Genomic DNA, 20,649 nt, shown 5'->3' with positions numbered 1-20,649 from the left:
AAACAAAAGTAGCCTGTAGCCAAGTGAGTATCTCGTGACACACACGCGCAGTGCTATGAGTGATCCCAGCTGTTACATAATCATTATCCACAAAACACGGGGCAAGAGCAAGAGGCCATAGGGCGAGAGAGCCTGACCACACCATCTTGGCTAATTTGCTCTTTCCCTACACTTTGCCTGATTTTTTTATCTGCATACTTAGCATGTTCTTCGGAATTTCAGTTTCTTCTCCATGATGCAGATTGTTGCCAAGAAGCAGCTACCTGGGCTAGCATTACATTTTCTATACATCCTCAGACCCAGGTGTGACCATGCATATCGTTTCTGCCTGTGGAATGTGAGCAGGAAGAACGTGTATCAGTTCTGAGCCAAAGCTTTCAGGAAGAGAATGTGACTTCCACGCCCTGTTCTCTTTCGGCCTGCTGAAGCTCTTGGGGCCAACAGAACCACAAGATGAAAGGAACCTCAGTCTTTGAATCACTGACGGGAAAAGGGCCACCTGCCGAACAACCATGAACTTAACGTGAGTGAGAAATGAAATTCTGTTTGGGTTTTTATACATTTGCGGGTTTATTTGTTGCAGCCACTGTGCTGGTGGTGGTTTAGTTGCTAAGTCATGTCCGACTCTTGCAACCTCATGGACTCTAGCCCACCAGGCTCCTCTGACTGTGGAATTCTCCAGGCAATAATACTGGAGTGGGTTTCCATTTCCTTTTCCAGGGGATCTTGCTGATTGAAAGAAATCGAATCCATTTCCTTCACTGCAGGCAGATTCCTTACTGCTGAGGCACCAGGGAAGGTCGTTGTAGCCACTAACGGTACCATAATTAATAAAGCATATACAAACACAAGCCATTTTAAGTTACATTATGTTCACATGCACAGAATTTTTAAAAATGGGATCACACATTTGACCATGATGTCGTTTGGCTTTCACAGCTGAGAGAGGTCACCTGAGAGGAGGTGAAGGAGCCAGAGCTGGAAACGGGGCCTTGCAGCCTCAAAGTCTGTGTTCTTTTCAGCGCCCTCATGCCAGCTATAAACTGGCCTTCACCGACCTCTTTGATGGTGTTAACATGCAAGAAGGTGTTATTTGTTAGGCTTCTTTGATGACTCAGAACAGCTGCACCCCCCTCTGAGGTGGGGGGCGGGTAACCCAGGTAGGCTCTGCCCACCCAGAAGCCTGTGGCTTCCTGCCTTCCTCAGTTCAAGGGTTTCTCAAAGAAAGAGTCTTCAAAATGATCGTATTTCTCAGAAGGCATAGTTTGATTTGACAAGCGCAGGCTGCAAAAAGGGCAGGTGTGTGGGCTTGTGATGACCAGCAGTGAGAGAGGAAAAGCTGCAGCTTGAAAGCCTCCTTCTCCAGCCTAACATGAACACCCTCCGGTCCTCAGGGTTTACAACTAGTGAGCTTGTGTCCCCAGAGGGGCCTCCCTCCTCCAGGTTCCAAACATGAAAGCCTCCTTCTCCAGCCTAACACGAACACCCTCCGGTCCTCAGGGTTTACAACTAGTGAGCTTGTGTCCCCAGAGGGGCCTCCCTCCTCCAGGTTCCAAACATCACCCAAAAACAAGCTCCAGAAAGCCAGATGGCCTCAGCTCTCATAGGCTTCCAGGAAACCTTGACAGTTCTCAGAAGCCCCCACTTCCTGCCTCCCAGGAGTCAGAGAGGCCCTCACTGGCTGCCCCCACCCCTGGAAACATTCCCTAGGGGATACCTCCATGGGGACAACTGTTCTTAGAAGCAGTGTGGGCAGCAGGAGGGGGTGGGGAAGGAGGCCCCTCAGCTCATCCCCACTTCTCTTGGGCACTCTCCACACACATTTCTCTGAGCTCAGCATCCATCTATCATCTCCAGAACTAAAAACAGGTCCAGAGATGAGCTCAAGCAACTGATAACTAAAAAGGCACTTCACTGTGGTTGTGAAATTTTTATTATATAATTTATTTATTTGTTTGGTCCCACTGGATCTTCGTTGCAGTGTGCAGATTTCTTATTGTAGTGGCTTCTCCTGTTGCAGAACACAGGCTCTAGAGTTCAGGCTCAGTAGTACTGGCCCTCGGGCTTAGTTGCTCCACGGCTTGTGGAATCTTTCCCCTGGACCAGGGATCGAACTTGTGTCCTCTGCATTGGCAGATGGATTCCTATCCACTGTACCACCAGGGAAGTCCATGGGTGTAAAACTTAATAAATCAGGGTTCCCAGTATGGAAGCCGGGAGATAAAATAATGTCTCCACATAAACACCAGCATTAAATAAGATTTAATTATTTCCCTTTTCATAATTTTTCAACACTTTTGATTACATCAAAAAGAATGTCTCTTGGGTGCTAGTAGGTTTTTAACACCTCTCTACTAACAGTAAGACTCATCAGGAAAAAAAAAAAAGAGAAGGAACAAATAAATAATGTCAAACATAAAATGGGGTCATAACAATTAATACAACAGATACTAAAATGACATACCAGGAATAAACATTTTATAATGTAATGTAATTTTAAAAAAAGATACCCTTTACAAAAACAACATCATTTTATGCATCTAGAAACAAATCTAACAAAAGCTGTGTTCCCGGCCTTTATCAAGAAAACTGTAAAACTTTAGTACAAAAAAAAAAAAAAAAGCTAAACAAATTAAAAGATACAGCATGGGTAGAAAGAAGACTCAATATTATAAAGGTGTCAGTTCTCCCAAATCATATATGGACAGGGTTTTGTTTGTTTCTTTGTGTGTGTGTGAAATTTTTCTAGCTGATTCTAAAATGTATTTGAAAGAGCAAAGAAGGCTATTTTTATGTAACGTGGTCAGGAAAGACCTTTCCGGGGGATGACTGTGAGGAGTGAGGCCTTCTGGTCAGGTTGAACAAGGCTCCGAGGGTACCAGCTGGCTTGGAACATTTAAAGGATATGCAGGGCTCAGTGTGGCTGGAGAGGACTGAATGAGCAGCAGGAATGAGGTCGGAGAAGGATCCCAGGAACTAGATTGCATGGTCCTTACAGACCATGCTAAGAGCTCTAGAATTAACTCTGAGATGGAAAGTCACTAGAGTTTTTTTGAGCAAGGAATGACCCAATCAAAATATGTTACAAATTTTTTAAAAATGTATTATTTATTTCTTTGTTTAAAATTTTTAAATTTTCTGTTGGGGTATAGTTGATTAACAATGTTGTGTTAGTTTCAGATACACAGCAAAGTGATTCAGTTATACATATACAAAATCGTGTTAAAGATTTTGAAAGGGGCAAAAAAAAAAAAGATTTTGAAAGGGTTGGAAATATTCAGTAAACCTGTTTTCAGGTGGTATGGAAATGCAGTAAGGGAACAACTGAAGGATGTGCATGAATGAATGACTGAAGTTTAGGAAAATTCTGCTCTGAGTAACTCCTTTTGTCACAGATTCGGTCTTCCTAATTCACTCAGTCCAAACAGAATGGGAAAGGATCTAGGTTTTTGGAGCCAACACTGACAAACGTGCAGTAGGGCCAGGCCAGGCCCAACTCCTCTTCCTGCTCCTTTGGCTCATGGCTGGAACTCTGATTACAGCTTTCAGGGAGTGAGTCCAAAAAGCAGTAACTCTGTCCAGCTCCTGAAAAATACACTGACTTCCAGACTAATGAGACTTAAAGAAGGCTAAAGGTGGAAGAGACTACAGAGAAAATAACAAAAATAAACTATGGTACGCATGTTCATAAGGGACCTCTTTATCTTCTCTAAAATATCATTCCTTTTCTGGCATTCCCTAGTCCAGTAAGGGGCAACTCCTCTATTCATTCAGTCAGTCATCAAATATTAATTAAACACATGTTCTTAGTATTGAATTCACTGTGATGAGCAAAATAGATGCAGTCTCTGCCCTCATGGGGAGAAAGACAATTCAAAAATAAAGAAGTAATTCTTAGAAACAAGTAGGGTGATGTGGTAGAGCAAGGTTACTGCAGGTAGTGGGCAGGCCAAGTGGGGTCCACTGCCTTTTCTTTGTAAATAAAGTTTTATTGGGACACAGCCATGGTCATTTGCTAACATTTTGTCTGGCTGCTCTCATGCTACAGTGGCAGAGTTGAGTAGCTACAACAGAAACCATATGGCTTTCAAAGCCTAAAATATTATCTAGCCCTTTACAGAAAGACTTACCTACCCCTGTGATAGAGGATAATGGACATCTCTTACCAATGTCCTGTGGAACTTTCTGCAATGATGGAAATGTTCTCCATCTATGCTAATGTGATAGCCAGTAAACACATACAGATACTGAGTACTTGAAATGTGGCTAGTAACTGAGGAACTTAAATTTTATCTCATTTAATTAATTTAGATTTAAATTTAAATAGACACATATGGTTAGAGCAACATTTTGTTGCTGTTGTTATTCAGTCACTCAGTCTTGTCTGACTCTTGGCGACGCCATGGACTGCAGCACGCGAGGCTTCCCTGTCCTTCACTATCTCTGAGTTTGCTCAGACTCATGTCCATTGAGTCAGTGATGCTATCCAACCATCTCATCCTCTGTCATTCACTTCTCTTCCTGCCCTCAACCTTGCCCAGCATCAGGGTCTTTTCCAGTGAATCAGCTCTTCACATTAGGTGGCCAAAGTATTAGAGCTTCAGCTTCAGCATCAGTCCTTCCAATTAATATTCAGGGTTGATTTCTTTTAGGGTTGACTGATTTGGTCTCCTTGCTGTCCAAGGGACTCTCAAGAGTCTTCTCCAACACCACAGTTTGAAAGCATCAATTTTTTGGTGCTCAGCCTTCTTTATGGTCCAACTCTCACATGACATTATATAGAACAAAATAATTCTATATAATGGTACAGGCCAGAAATGTAGAGGTCTTCCCTAAATCCTCATTTTTTCCCCTGTTGTTGCCATTGTTTAGTTGCTAGATCGTGTCTGACTCTTTTGTGACCACATGGACTGTAGCCCTCCAGGCTCCTCTGTCCATGGAATTTCCCAGACAAGCATACCAGAGTGGGTTGCCATTTCCTTCTTCAGGGTGTCTTCCCAACCCAGGAATCAAACCCACATCTCCTGCATTGGCAGGTGGGTTCTTTACCACTGAACCAGCGGGGGAGGCCCCATTTCTTCCCTATGCTTCTAAATACCTCTAAAATCCCATTAAGCCAATGAAAGTCTAAATCTAAATATATGTTCACCATAATTGCAACTGTGTCCAAACGTATCCAAGGATACACCAAAGTATGTATCTACTACTTGAAAACTAGTTAATTTATTAAGTGGGGGGGCATGGTGGGTGATCTTACTTTGCTCTTTCAACATTGTCTGTCATTCTGTTGACTCATTCTATTTATTAAAAACCCAAGATTAGGCTGTGCTTCATTCCTTTGGTTGTTGGGAATAAAGAAACGTTCAATTTATGTCAAGTAATGTGTCTAACACAACTGAGCACACACATACACACAATGTGTTTGATGTGAGTGTGAGAGAGAGAGATGGAAAAGGAGACACACTTCCTATTGACTCTAAGGAGAGGACTCCTATCGTTGTGTCTCTGGGCTGTAAATTCTGGAAGGTTGCTCTGGACCTAAAGAGCCTAGGGGACCTTAACAACAGGACCGCCATGGCCTTTCACGGCGCTAGCCTGTGACTGTGACTCGGGGAGTCTGCACATTCACGTCTCTCCATTTTTTCAATACTATCGCCATTCATAGCTTCTGATTCTTCCTAATTTGCACTTTCTAACTACTCTTGCTGGCCCATCCTAGTTGCCCCTGGTTTTCTCTACATCAGAACCTCTGAACGTCTGCTCTTGCTGCTAAATAATCTCATTCTCTAAGTGTTTCTCTGTTTAACTTCCTAAATGGGGAAATATTTATCCCAACTCCTCCTTTGGTGCCGTCCCATTCTGCAGGTCACTGGCCAGCCTGTGGGTTTGTTAGACTTGACTCTGGCTTTCTGCTTCCCAGTCAGTTGTGGCCAAAGTGGGGTAGGGTCATGTGGTAGAAAGCAACGCTATCGTTGGCTGCAGGGACAACAAGCCGAGGGGCTGTGGGTTTAACAGTTGAGTTAACTGGCATGTTGAAGACCATCCTATAAAGCTCGCACTAGCTGGGACCACCTCTAGGGGCTTGAATTTTGATACTGTGATCCTCTCATGAGGCTTTGGGCCCTGGGTATCTGAATTCTGTAACCTGAATTGACTCTCCTTACAGCCAGAAGTCCCAGATGGTTACTTGGTTGGGGTACATCCATTCCTGTCTCTCCTTCCATTCCCCCAACTGAGACCTCCCATATCTGTTCCCCAATTTAGAAGGGCTTCAGCAAGGGAAGGAAGGACAACATTTGCCCTGTGTGGGCCTCAGAGTCACAGAGAAACACTGCTGTCCCTTGGGAGGAAGCCTGCTGTGGAGGCTGCTGGGGAATTTCTGGTTTTCTGCTTTGGGCCTTAGTAATTCAGGGATGATGTGCTAGGAGCCTGAGGGGAGAAGTTTTCAGTTTCACCCCTAACAGCATTGGCTTGGGCTCCTCTGACTCACAGCTGAGTTAAGGAATTAAATCCGCTGCCTCCCAGACTTGGCAACGGTTGGCCATGGGCGGTGGCTGCACAGGCCCTGGGTGTTATAGCCATGCTTTCCGGGAAACAAACTCACTCAGAAGGACAATGCAGATAGTGGAGTACAGTTTATTACACCGGCAGGTCCAAGGCAGAGTCTCCTCTTAGCCAAGGACCCCGACCAGCATTTGTGAAAATCTTTTATACCCCATGTGTACGTGTCCAAACCCACCACCCCAAATCCCTTGAGACTTACATAAACAAAGGTAGGGTAAATACAACGACAATAACCCCATCATTCACGTGTTATGTCTTCAAACAGTCAATAATCAATAAGCCCGCAGTTATATTCCAAACAGTTAATAATCAATAAGCTTGTGGTCACGTTCCAACCAGTTAATAATCGATAAGCCTGTGATTACATCCTGATAGATACGGAAAATGTTTATGACCTGTCCGGAGGCAGGGGTGATTACGGCATGTTTCCTCTTAGGCAATGAGCAACCTGGATGTGATCTTCAAGATTCCCCTGTCCGGAGGGGGTCTTATCCTTCCATTGTCATTCCCACAGGCACTAAGCAGAGAGTTCAGAGTCCACTGGAGAGGCAGCCGAGCATGATCAGCACAGACAGGCCTGAGATAGAGTCCTGGCCCTATGAATTCCTTCTTCATTCCCCCCTCTTGATGCTCTTAGTTTCCGTAACGAGCATCATTCATTGAGATATATTGTACCTTAGCCCTCCTGCCACTCACATGAGAGAATGCTATCCACCTCTGGGTCACAAAATTCACAAGACATTGTGGGAAGTAGGGCCTGCAAAGCAGTATGATCAAGATTACCATGGCAACAGTTACAGTGGTTTCCACCATCTCCCTTCACCCAGAGGGGACCGAAGTCCAAAAGGGAATATTTCCATTGCCTATCCTCCAAGGCAGTAGATACATTTCCAGACAGGTCAGGGATGTACACACAACATTCGACTTTAATTATGGCTCAAGTCCCTCCTTGGGCTGCTGTGAGTATGTCTAATGCCATCCTATTTTGAATTACTGCCTTCTTCATCTGAATCTGTTCTTCGTTAATGGTTTCACGCCCTCTTGAACTCTCTCTTCAAAGTTCTTTTCAACTTTCCCTTACGGTACTTGTTGACTATCGGTCTGGTGCCGGTATTTAGCCTTAATGGCTTTAGTACTGTCTAAGAGGGCCTGTTTAGTGAAATTAGTTAAGGCCTCTACCTTAACCATGATATCTGTTGTCCCTACAGAGGGTACAAACGAGGCAGCAAGATAGTCATCGTGTCCATCTTGCATGCAGATAAGGCAGGTTACTGGAGGCTGGTGTAGGCTAGGCTTAATCTTAATGTACAACGCCCCACCCAGCCAACTGGTAACCATGGCCATAAGTTAAGCCCACAGAGCCACTGGGTCCCATTGGGGGCTACCCAGCGGATTCCAGGATTATAACCGGGCCACTAAGCAGACTGATTGGGGTGATAGGTAACTTCCAAGATTTGTTTACATTGTTTAGGGGACAAATAACAATTCTTTTGGGTCTAGGGGACGGTTTCCAAACCCAACTTTCTGTTTTTTTTGTTCCCAGCAAATAGTAGCAATCAACTGTCCTTTCTCAGGAGTCATCCAGAAATATTCATCCCAGACCTGGTAGTATTGCTCAAGGTACCGGGAGGCCTGTCCCCCTTTTGTAAGGGAGCCCCTTTCCTCTTTAATTTTCATATATGAGGTATAAGCCTTCGTTATCTCCGTAAGGCTGGCGTTCATGTTAAATGTAACCCTATGTCCCTGGCCCATTGATGGCTTCTTCTTATACCAGGAGAGCAAAGAAAGGTTATGGTTGGTAGAGAGAGGAAAGTTCCTTTCTGTTGTTCTAAAAAGGAACACAGTGGTATAAAGTCCCCATAACGGAGTGGCGATACCCACCAGGGGAGTCTGTCCATTACTGACGGGGCATAGCCCCACACACCCAACAGTTGGAGGAGTTGTAGAATTTCACGTAAGAATGTGCCCATGAGATGAAGACGTTGTCCTGTGCAGGAACAGTGGTCAGGTTCAGAATTGCATTGGGGAGGCCGAGCAGCAGGAGTCTTTACCCAGCTCCATCTTGTAGAGGGCTCGTCCGGGACCTCGTTTTCTTCTTCCTCCTCAGAATGATCTTGGTTTCCCGTGGGTCGGTGGGGTCCTTCTGGGTGGTCCACTCGGCGTCCTCCGGGTCAGCGTGGTATGCCTTCTTCGCTCTGGTGTGATGGATCAAGGGACAATACCTGCAACTTTAACTGCAGTAGGGGTAGTTAGAATAACATAAGGGCCCTTTCACCAAAGGGCTAGCAAATCATGTTTCCAATCTTTGACCCATACTTGGTCACCAAGTGTAAACTCACGAATCTGTTCCCCAAGGGGGAACGGCACCCTTTCTTGTACAAACTTAGTTACCTGATTTATTACCTTACCCAGTTCCATCTGCTGTGAAATCCTATCCCCCCTTACCTGAGGGAAATTTGTTGATACCTGTTTTATTATGGGAGGGGGCCTCCTATACACAATTTCGTATGGAGAATAGCCTTGGGACTGTGGGGTCATCCTGAGCCTGAGCAGAGCCATTGGAAGCAAGTCCATCCAGGATCAGTCAGTCTCTCTGATCCACTTGGAGAGTCTCTTTAAAGTGTCCAATTGGTTCATTCCACCATCTCAGAACTCTGGGCCTATATAAAGTGTGCAGTTTCCATTTGATGTTTAAAGTTTTGCTTACTTGTTGTACTAAATCAGCTATAAAGGCCGGGCCATTGCCTGATCCAGTTCTGGTAGGAAATCCAAATCTGGGAACCATTTCTCTAAGCAGGCACCGGGCTACTTCTGATGCTCTTTCAGTCCAGATAGGAAAAGCTTTTACCATCTCGAGAATGTACATACCATGACCGGTAACAGGTAACGGTAGTGTCGGTGAGGTTTTATTTCAGTGAAGTCCATTCCCAGGTGTTCAAGGGGAAGTATGCCTTTCAGCTGAATACACGGAAGTTTTTGTCTGAATACCCGAGAGGCAGCATTAACCTGTGAGCAGGCAGCATGGCCTAGGTGGGTCGCTTGGTGTGTTTGGCTCACCAGAGTGTGTGCCAGCTCCTCCAGTACCAATAATTTGCCACTTGGCAATTCCCACCATCTCTTTTCAGTCTTGATGGCCCCTTCTGCTTTGGCTAACGTGACAGCAGTTGTCCTTGTTTTATCAGGCGAGTGCCATCAGTATATAGGACCCAATTAGGGTCTGGAACCTTGTGTCCTTCTTAAAAAAACCCCAGATACCTTACCTCCTCTTTGTAGATCTGTGCCTTCTTCTTCAACACCCGGTAACCTGCTTCCATCAACAGCTGGAGCAGTGCATTTGTCCCTTTCCAGCATTTTTCCTTGGTCTCAGGCAGCCAGCAGTAGGTCATCCCAGTATTGTAGGAGCTGACATCCATGCTCTTCCAGATGGAATGAGTCCAGATCAGAAGCCAAGGCTTCCCCGAAGATGGCTGTGGAGTTAGCCTTTGTTATCTGGTGCTCCCGACTGGATCTTCCCATTCAAAGGCAGTGATGGGCTGTGATGCTGGGGCGAGGTGTATGCAGAAGAAGGCATCCTTGAGATCTAGGCAAGTGTAAACTTTAGTCCTCGGCGGGTGGAGGCTAAGCAAGGTATAGGGGTTTGGAACAGTGGGGTGTAAAGTCACAGTAGCCTGGTTGGCTAGCCTGAGATCTTGTACAGGCCTATAGTCCTGTCCTCCTTCCCTTTTGACTGGCAGGATTGGCGTATTCCAAGCCGACTGGCACTCTACTAGAATGCTTCCTTGTTTCAATCTATTGATGTAGGGCAATATGCCGGTTCAGGCCTCCATCCATAGCGGGTACCGGCACCCTCTAACTGGGATGGTGCCTGGTTTGAGTTCCATTATTACTGGGGCGTGATGTTCAGCCAGCCTGGGGGGAGGGGGAGTTGTCTTCCACCCAGACCTCAGGGAACAATTAAGTTAGCTCTCTCATGCTCTTCCGGCCCACCCGGCTCTGCCTTCAGAGGCTCATGCAACCTCCACTTATCTTGGGTTGGCACTGAGAGAGAGGGCAAATCAGCCATAGAGTCCGTCCAGAAGGTGGGCCTCTCCTCAGGGGAGAGAGTCACCTGTGCTCCTAGTATGGAGAGCAAGTCTCCTCCCAACAGGGGTACTGGACACTCGGGAATGTAGAGGAATTCATGAATCACTTGGTGCACCCCCCCACCCCCCCCCCCCCCCGCCATCTGACATTTTCTGGGCTGGCAAAATGATTTAATCATCTCTTCTCCCAATACCCCAGTTGCAGCAGTAGTCTCTTTGGACAGTGGTGCCACAAGTTTTGTTACTACTGACAGTTCTGCTCCTGTATCCACCATGAAGTGAAAGTTTTGGTCCCCCAATTTTACGGTTACCATGGGCTCTCAGGGACCTGATATCTCTGAGCCCTGGCAGCCCTAGTTAATTTCCAAGTCAGCAAGCCCCACAACTGCGGGAGCTTCCTCTTCCTTCCTTGCCTTAGGGCGTTCATCCTTCCAGTGGCCAAAAGCTGGCACCGGGCACGCTGGTTTGGCTGTAATGGGCCCGGGGCCTCCCTTGGGACCGGTTGAAGGACTGTCCTGTCCCTGGGGCAGATGAGGTTTTCCGGAGGGCCCGAGATAGACTTTCCCAGAGCAGCAGCTAGCGCTGTAAGTCTCTTGTCTGTTCTCTTTCCTTCCCTCCGGCTCTCTGGCAGAGCGCAGTCTCTGCTTAATTCCAATGTCTCCCTCCCCTTGTCAGTACTCACCGGGAGAGGTGGGTATAGCTTGGGTGGTTCGGTTGGAGCCGGATCCTGGAAGTGTTGGCCAGAGGCTTCCGTCACCGGGATGGGAGCCTGCCCAAACGGCGGCTCTACCACCTCCGGGAGAGCTGGCAGAGGAGCAGCGGGTGCTGCGGGAACTTCACCTGGCCCTGGATGGGGCATTAAGTCGGCCTCCGGGCCTGGTGGAGCCCTGGGAGGCAGGCGCGTCATTATCCAGCATGAGGGAGGGGTCAGGTCATCCCCGTCCAAATCCTGTAGAATTTCCTTTTTTATCATCAGTCAATTTTTGTGCCATTAATATTTTTCCCTTTCCCTTCTGGATACAGAACCTTGTCCAAGTAGGAGGGTCTCAAGCGAACCCTAGCCATGAGTCAATAGATGGGTATTGATCCAGGTGTCCTGGCTCTCCTGTGACTCCTGTATAGACTGCTTCCACTGTTTTTAAGTTCACGGTGTTCTCTGGTGCCATCCTACTCCCATAGGGGTCCATACGACCTCACAGAGTCTGTGGAGGCAGTTAGGCTTCATCTTCACCCCATAGTCTCCTCCTCATCCCTTCTTTAAATTTTAAATCATACACTCCAATACAGTTGCCTTAGATTCACTTCCCCCCATCTTGCTTACCTTCTCAGACCTTCTTATACTTTTCCTTTTCGTTCTGTCTACGAAGTTCTCAGTACCCTATGTACTTCTGATATTTCCACTCAGTGACACTTAAATTGCCATTCTGCCTCCTTCCTAATTGGGATGAGAAGAGCCTTACCTGCCAGATCCCAGAGGAGAAGGGATCAGCGTGTCTTCACCTGCTGGTCAGCACAGCAGAACCAGAACATCACATGGTCCAAGACTGTTTCTCCCTTAAAGTCCATTCTGCCTTGGTGGGCTTGATCAGGTGCGGATGAAAACACAGATAGGTTAAATATCCCATGTCCCAGGCCATCTCCGGAAAAGCCAACTCATACTCACTTCTATATCCCCCTCTTTCTAGCCTAACAATTCCGAGGGGGTCAAGAATTTCACAGCAGTCAGGACATCTCCTGGGGGAGGGCAGAATACGAGCATACAAGGACCAGTTTCCTATCCTAAAAATCCCCTGGCGATCGCTTGGTAATAATTTTCCCTGAGACGGCGTGGACACACCTCCTAAATGACCTTCACAAATTTCCTTCCTAAACCCTAGCACGCTCGTCGACCTGTGTACCAAGCAATCGCCGCCTGTCTAGCAGGCTCCTGTGGGTCCCCGCTCCTTCTAGTCCCTCCCAGGGGGGTGATCAGGCCCCCTCTTCCACCCTGCCGGGTGGGTTCCTCCTCACCTGAGCGCTCAGTTCCCCTGCTGCCGTCCACTACCTGCTGACGTGAAAGGTCCGGGCGTTGAAAAGCAGAATCCTTCCAGAGGGGCGAGGCGCCTTCCCCCCTCTAGGAGATTCAAGCTACAAAGCCTCGGGGTGGCCTCAAATGAGACCTGTCTCCTCAAAGTGAGGAGCTTCCCGGCCCATGCACCAAATGTTATAGCCACGCATTCCGGGAAGCAAACCCACTCAGAAGGACAATGCAGATAGTGGAGTGGAGTTTATTACACCGGTGGGCCCAAGGCAGAGTCTCCTCTTAACCAAGGACCCTGACCAGCATTTATGAAAATCTTTTATACCCCATGTGTACGTGTCTAAGCCCACCACCCCAATTCCCTTGAGACTTACATAAACAAAGGTAGGGTAAATACAACTACAATAACCCCATCATTCACGTGTTATGTCTTCAAACAGTCAATAATCAATAAGCTTGTGGTCACGTTCCAACCAGTTAATAATCGATAAGCCTGTGATTACATCCTGATAGATACGGAAAATGTTTATGACCTGTCCGGAGACAGGGGTGATTATGGTATGTTTCCTCTTAGGCAGTGAGTAACCTGTATGTGATCTTCAAGATTCCCCTGTCAGGAGGGGTCTTATCCTTCCATTGTCGTTCCCACAGGCACTAAGCAGAGAGTTCAGACTCCACTGGAGAGGCAGCCAAGCATGATCAGCACAGATAGGCCTGAGATGAAGTCCTGGCCCTATGAATTCCTTCTCCATGGGAGTCCCCTGGGCAGGCAGAGTGGGCTGCACTGGGCCATATGCGGGTGGGGGTAGAGGGCCTGAAAACTTCATTCCCAGCACGCCTTCCCCAGCTGCTCTAAATGCCTAAAATAAGCCAGCAGACCTTCTCTTTACCTTTGGAGTCTTTGATCCCAATTAAAATGCCACTCTGTACTGCTCAAGGCTGACCTCAATCCCAGAGGCTTTATGAGTTTTACATCCTTCCTTCTTATCTGGTTTGGAGAGAGAGATAGTGGGAGCAGTGGGCGCCTCTGTGTGTGTATGTGTGTGTTGAAAGATGATATGGGAGGTGGAAATGACAGAAGAAACAAGCTCAGAATAGGGGCTGGAGCCTTACGGAAGGCAGGTGTACCGTTAATAAAGACCTAGGTCTAATCTTGGCCATGCCGTTAACTCTCTGTGTCCTTCAGCAAACTGCTTAATCTCTCGGGACCTCAGTTTCCTCATTTGCAAAACGAAAGGTTGAGTAAGGAAGTCTCTAAGGGCCTTTCCAGTTCTGAATCATTGACTCTGAAGCAAATGCCTTCTGGAGAGAAAACCAGTAAGAGTAGGAAGTTTCCACTGGAATCTCTCCTTTTAGGCTTTGAAAGAGTAAGCAGCACCAGGGGCTCATGCCCAGAAAGCTGGAAAATGGGAAAGGTCTTACAGCTAAACTAAGACTGCTCCAGCTTCCAGCCCCAGATTCCAGCACCTGCCGTTTTCACCTCCAATCCAACTGAAAACAGTGTGTCTCTTCTTCAAGGCACATGACTGCTGTCTTCCAGAAAACTGTCTTAACAACTCTACAAATTTAGAATGTCTGCAATGTGAGGGGCACTCTCTGGAGTTCTGCAGAACACATCCTGCACAGTGGTAAGCAGCAGCCTCCCATACCATCACACGTGTGATGTTTTCATTTGTGAAGAGGAGATAGAGTAAAAGTCCAGAGCAAGTGATTGCTTTAAAACAAGTGAGGCAAAGTGGCACTCACTCTACTCATAGTCCATTGGTGATGATATAGTCACAAAGCCACATCTAGCTGCAAACTAGCTAGAAAACAGGTGGCCATTTGCCTGGCTTCTACTGCTATGAAAGAAGGGGAGAATGAACTGGGCCCAAGCCACTGAGTCCCAGGAAAAAATTTCTTTATGAATTCTCCCAGTCATCTCCGAGAATGTTGCAGGGTGCTATTTCATATATGTTCAAGAATAGGCCCCTCCTTGATTTGGCAACATACATCAAAATTGCAAATGTTCATATCCTTTGAATCAGCATGTCCAGTTCTAGGAATTTCTCTGATACATATATTTACCCACAAGAGAAATGAAATATGCTCTGTTGGTGAAAGGAAAAGATTAAATAAAATATAATGGTCTCATACAATGAAGTACCATCTAACTATTTTTTAAATGAGGAAGCTATTTATATACTGCTATGCAAGAATCTCTAAGGCATATTGTTAAATGAATTTTTACAATGCAGAACAGTAAGTAGAGTATGCTACCATTTTTATAGACTAAAGAACAACACTTGAACAACCCGGGTTGGAACTGAACAGATCCACTTACACAGGAATATTTTTTAATGGTAAAAAATACTACATGGCCTATGGTTGGTTGAATCAGAGGACTTAGAGGAACTGTGGATGTGAAGTGCTAACTATATATTATATGTAGATTAACCCCTGCATTGTCCGAGAGTCAACTGTATGCATATTTATGTTTGCTTTTGTATTCGTAGGATATCCCTGGAAGAATTCAAAAGACACTAATAATGAGGGTGGGGAGGGAACTGGTTGACCGGATGTCTGGGGTATATGCTTTTTATTTACTTTCTTATTTGGCTGTGCTGGGTCTACATTACTGTGCAGGCTCTTCTCTAGTTGTGGGGGCTATACTTCATTGCAGTGTGTGGGCTTCTCATTGCAGTGACTTCTCTTGTTGCAAAGCACAGGCTCTAGGGCGCCTGGGCTTCAGTAGCTGCAGAACGTGGCTCAGTAGTTTCAATCCCCGGGCTTCAGAGCACAAGCCAATAGTGGTGGTACACGGACTTAGTCGTTTTGCGGCATGTGGGATCTTCCCGGACTGGGGATTGAACCTTGTCTCCTGCACTGGCAGGTGGATTCTTTACCACTGAGCACCAGGGAAGCCCTGAGATATCTACTTTTTATAATTTTTCATTTATAGTTTTTTATTTAAGACCATGTGAGTACATTGCAGAGACATTACTTTACCAACAAAGGTCTGTCTAGTCAAAGCTATGGTTTTTCCAGTACTCATGCACGGATGTGAGAGTCTGACTATAAAGAAAGCTGAGCGCCGAAGAATTGATGCTTTTGAACTATGGTGTTGGAGAAGACTCTTGAGAGTCCCTTGGACTGCAAGGAGATCCAGCCAGTCCATCCTAAAGGAAATCAGTCCTGAATATTCATTGGAAGGACTGATGCTGAAGCTGAAACTCCGATACTTTGGCCACCTGATGCAAAGAACTGACTTATTGGAAAAGACCCTGATGCTGGGAAAGATTAAAGGTGGGAGGAAAGGGGACAACAGAGGATGAGATGGTCGGATGGCATTACCAACTCAATGGACATGAGTTTGAGTAAACCCTGGGAGTTGGTGATGGACAGGGAGGCCTGGTGTGCTGCAGTCCATGGGGTTGCAAAGAGTTGGACACGACTGAGTGAACTGAACTGAACTGAACTGAGCACGTTGCCTATTTAAAAGAAGGAAGGAGGGAAAGATGAAGGAGGTGGACCTATAATGGTCCCCGAGGTTGCTGCTCCTTGGGCTCGGCTGTCCACTGCTGGCTATTCCTGTCGACTGTGTTTGGGTTTCACAAAGGACACTGCTCCCCTTTTGGCTTCTCTGGCCCAGATGTGAGACAAGACCTTCTCGTCAATGTCCCATACCCTAGCAAAGACCAGTCTATAATATTTAAACAGAGATGCCTGAAGACTCCAGAATAAAGAAAGGCAAGAGTAATGAAAGACTATCACATCTCATGACGGCACAAACTCAGATTCTTCCTCAAGATCCCCTCCTGTCCATCTGCCTGCTGTGTTCCAGGCCTGGTTCCACCCTGCAGGACCTCATCACCAGGACCTCTCCAGGAATGTCCCCACTTCAGAGAGCAAGCCAAACTTGCCCTCAACCCCAGAGAGAGAAGACTGTTTTCCCTTTACCCCAGTCTATGGTTTGGCTCTCCAGAACTTACTTCTGGCCAAAGGGTTGAATTCCTGCCAGGAAGATTAATGGTGGCAACACCCATTCCCTTCAGGAGCTATGCTCTGTGGGCCCATAAGAATGTATTTTGGCCTTATGATCCTCAAAAAACAATCCTAAGAACCTAATTTGAATACAGGTCCAATGTCTTGTCAGTGGGCTTTAGGAATCAAATGAAAATGAAATTAAGATATGTAATCTGGGCTATCAATTGCTGACCCCGGGGGAAATCCACTAAACTATGCTGAGTTTCAGTTGGTCTCATCTCAAGGGCTCCAAAATCCTGGGGTCTAGTCTTTCCCAGAACCAATTTATTATATAAAGAAACAAAAACAACAGCTAGATTTTAGAAACAATATTAGAGAAAGGAGAAACATAATGGTACCAAGAGCCTGGGATGACATCACTATGGCTATTGAGCACTACACATAGCTCTAAGTTTCACCACTATAAGAAAGAATGATGATGGATTGGATAATTGTCCTAGTGTGGTGAGAGGATATTTGTCCACAGACACAAACTTGTAATTCAAGGAGAAATTCACACAGATTCTTATATAAAGGATAGCAAAAACTTAAGCAGTGTCTTCCATGGGAGTGTAGCGAAAACCTCAAGGGAAACACAGGCTGTGCCTGCAGGACTGATTCCAGAATTCAGTGGGGAGGTGGGTAACAAGAGAGGGAGAGGAGAAATGTCTTCAAGGAGGAGTCCATGTGGGAAGGCAAGGTAGCGAGGGTGGCCCATGTCCCTTACAGAAATTGCTGTCTGGACCAGGCTAGCAGATTTGAATTGCAGTGTGCTATGCTGACAGCCCCTTGGTATGTGAACCCATAGTGGACACTCTGTTGCCTCCAGCTTCCTTTTTAACAGAACCATGATTTGATTCCTCCGTCCACTTTTCCGTCATGCAACCATGTGCATCAGGGTAAGTGAACCTTGCTCCCAGTTCCAAGGGAGAGGCCTGACTGGTCTAAAGGCAATCATGTGCCTTGTCCATGATGAGTCTAGGAATATGCGTATGACCCAATTCTGGCCAATGAGAGTGCTGAAGTCTGCTGGAGGATTCTGGGAAGAGTTTTCTTTGTTTCAAAGAAAGGGCTGTAGAGAAATGCTCTCTTTTCTTCCTCTGTATTTTGTGTGATGTCTGGAACTCATCTTGTAATCATCTTGCAACTTGAAGGATGAAGTCAGTATCGAAGATGACATAATAAGAGCTGGAAAGAACCAGGATGATTATGACTTTGTTGAGATTCTGGATCAACCAACCTGGGAACCTACCCTACCTCTAAATGTATTGTAAAGTGAATTTCATTTGGGACTTTAGTCACTTACAACTGAAAGCACATACTTGTTGTTTAGTCCCTCAGTTGTGTCTGACTCTTTTGCAACCCCATGGACTGTAGCCCACCAGGCTCCTCTGTCCTTGAGATTTTCCAGGCAAGAACACTGGAATGCGTTGCTATTCTCTCTCCAGGGGATCTTCCCGACCCAGGGATTGAACCCATGTCAGATTCTTTGTCACTGAGCCACGAGGGAAGCCCAGAAGCACATACTACATAAATATTTATTGGAATACAACTATTATTAGGTGCTGAGGAAAAAGTTTTAGATGATAACACATTTCTACTTCCATTGTGGTTTTATTGTTTAGTTGCTAAGTAGTGTCCAACTCTTTGCGACCGTATGGACTGTAACCCACAAGGCTCCTCTGTACATAGAGTTTATCTTATAGTGGAGCAGAGCTAGACATTCAGACTGTTGACTTCACAGCTAATTGTTTAGTCATGATATTGTAAAATGCTACAAAGGACAGCATGTGTAAGAGAATCTGACTTTTCCTGAGACTGGCACATTTTTTCTCAGTCTTTCTTACCTGGGCTTTTTTATTTCAACTGTGCTTCTTGTAAGAAGGTAATTTTAACTCAGGTCTAAGATTCGCTTCTTGTAAGGGCTTGTAGCATCCATTTGGTGAGTATATGGATAGTCATAGACTCCAGAGCTGACATGCTTCTGTGAAAATTGTGGAGCCTATAATGTGTTCCTTCTTGGATGGAAGGAGTCCAACCTATCATTTGCCTAGGATGAGCAAATGCTATTACACAGACCAGCAATGCCAGGAAAATCCTGAAAAATGAGAGAATGAGGAGAGCTGGGGCAATGCCTAGGGACCTCTTACAGCAGTGCATGCGTGTGTGCTCAGGTGCTCAGTCGTGTCTGACTCTGCAGCCTCATGGACTGTAGCCCACCAGGCTTCTCTGTCCATGAAATTTTCCAGGCAAGAATACTGGAGTGGGTTGCCATTTACAGCTCCATGGGATCTTCTCGACCCAGTGATCAAACCCATGTCTCTTGCAGCTCCTGCATTGGCAGGTGGATTCTTTACTACTGTGCCACCTGGGAAGCCCCCTGACAGCAGTACAAATACTGAATAAATTACAAGCATCAATTAGCAGACTTCTGATTACAAGATAGCAAAATCAAGATCTTTTTGCTCTCCTTCTTGACTTGGAAATTAGCCCACATAAGCAATGAGATCAATAAAAACAGAAACTTCACCATTGATGAAGCAGTCTGCACTAAAGAAAGCAGGTGGGGAAATTGTCTTAAGAAAACAGAGAAAGATAAAGCTACTAGAGCAGGTATCTGGAGTTCCTCACTCACATTTCCTCAGCCCACATCTGATTTCAGCTGCAGCTCAACCTTGTCCTGACTGTGACTTGCATCTTTTCTCTTTTTGCCCTGGAGCTTCTCTGATATTGTGAAAGCTGTTTGGCCCCTGTATGGTTGAAAGTATGTTTTGGCGGGACAGGAAATTTATGCTCCTGGGGCTGGCAATCATCAGCCACAGGAGTACCAAACAATGGTAAGTGCTCCAGGGCCTAGCACTTCAGGCAGACGGTTCTGAGAAGCAAGGTAAACACATTCCCAGCCCCTACTGCCCACAGGTGCAACCTCATAACTCACCCTTATAGTGACCTTTCCTTCTCTTGTTTTTCTTGTTTTCCTTACTCCTACTTCCTGTTATCATCTCCTAGATGTACGGAAGTTCTTGTCTCAGGCTCTCCTTGTAGGAGAAAGCAAACTAAGGCAGAAGGTACTTGTAGAGGGGACACTGACAAGAAACAAATGGATGTTCCCTGCCCTGCCCTACCATAGAATGTGCACTTGGGAATTGGAAGGGCATCAGAGGCTCCGGAAAGCGGCAATGAGATCCTCCAATGAACAAACCAGCTCTCTGCCTATGGGGAAGCTACAGGGAGGCCCTCTATCAGTAACCCTGTCTGCGGAGAGATTCTAATCAGCATTTTAGTGCCACACTGTTTCTTCCTCCAGAAGAATAGTAACTTTTAAAAAAAACCTTTTGTTTTATATTGGAGTATAGGCAAATAATGTCATGATAGTTTCAGGTGAACAACAAAGGGATTCTGTCATACATATACATGGATCCATTCTCCCCCAAACTCCCATCTCATCCAGGCTGCCACATAATATTGAGCAGAGTTATGTGTTCTATATAGTAGGTTCTTGTTCGTTATACATTTTAAGTATAGCAGAGTATATGCTCATCCCAAGCTCCCTAGCTAGCCTTTCCCCTCATTCATCCCCCTCTCCTCCACCCCGGCAACTGGTCATATATTTCTTCTTCTGTGTTTGACTTAACTTCACTCAGTATGACAGTCTCTATGTGCATCCACGTTGTTGCAAATGCCATTATTTCAAGAATACCTGCATGTGTGTTTGCTGTCACTTCAGTTGTGTCCGACTCTCTGTGACCCCATGGCCTGTATCCCGCCAGGCTCCTCTGTCCGTGGGATTCTCCAGGCAAGAGTACTGGAATCGGTTGCCATGCCCTCCTCTAGGGGATCTTCCCAACCCAGGGATGGAACCCGCATCTCTTACATCTCCTGCGTTGGCAGGCTGGTTTTTGTTTTTTTGTTTTTTTTTTTTTTACCACTAGTGCCACTTGAGAATAGTAATTTTTTAAAAGTAATCTCAAACTTACA

The 20,649-nt window shown here is 46.0% G+C and overlaps 1 protein-coding gene and 1 pseudogene across 1 annotated transcript in view; one reads left to right on the top strand and one right to left on the bottom strand.

Moving 5' to 3' along the window:
- The first annotated feature begins 334 nt into the window (after nt 1-334).
- RRAS2 (RAS related 2) overlaps nt 335-20,649 on the top strand; it is a 133,061-nt gene continuing 112,746 nt past the window's right edge. The window contains exon 1 of the mRNA XM_070473405.1: nt 335-523. The gene's annotated coding sequence lies outside the window, so the exon portion shown is untranslated. The remainder of the gene's footprint in view (nt 524-20,649) is intronic.
- Nucleotides 6,619-9,977, bottom strand: LOC110141972 (endogenous retrovirus group PABLB member 1 Env polyprotein-like; annotated as a pseudogene).

This window comes from Odocoileus virginianus, chromosome 10 (assembly GCF_023699985.2).
Source record: "Odocoileus virginianus isolate 20LAN1187 ecotype Illinois chromosome 10, Ovbor_1.2, whole genome shotgun sequence".
NCBI classification, from domain to species: domain Eukaryota; kingdom Metazoa; phylum Chordata; class Mammalia; order Artiodactyla; family Cervidae; genus Odocoileus; species Odocoileus virginianus.
The sequence above is the reverse complement of the archived record's forward strand: the minus strand, read 5'-3'. Positions and strand labels throughout refer to the sequence as shown.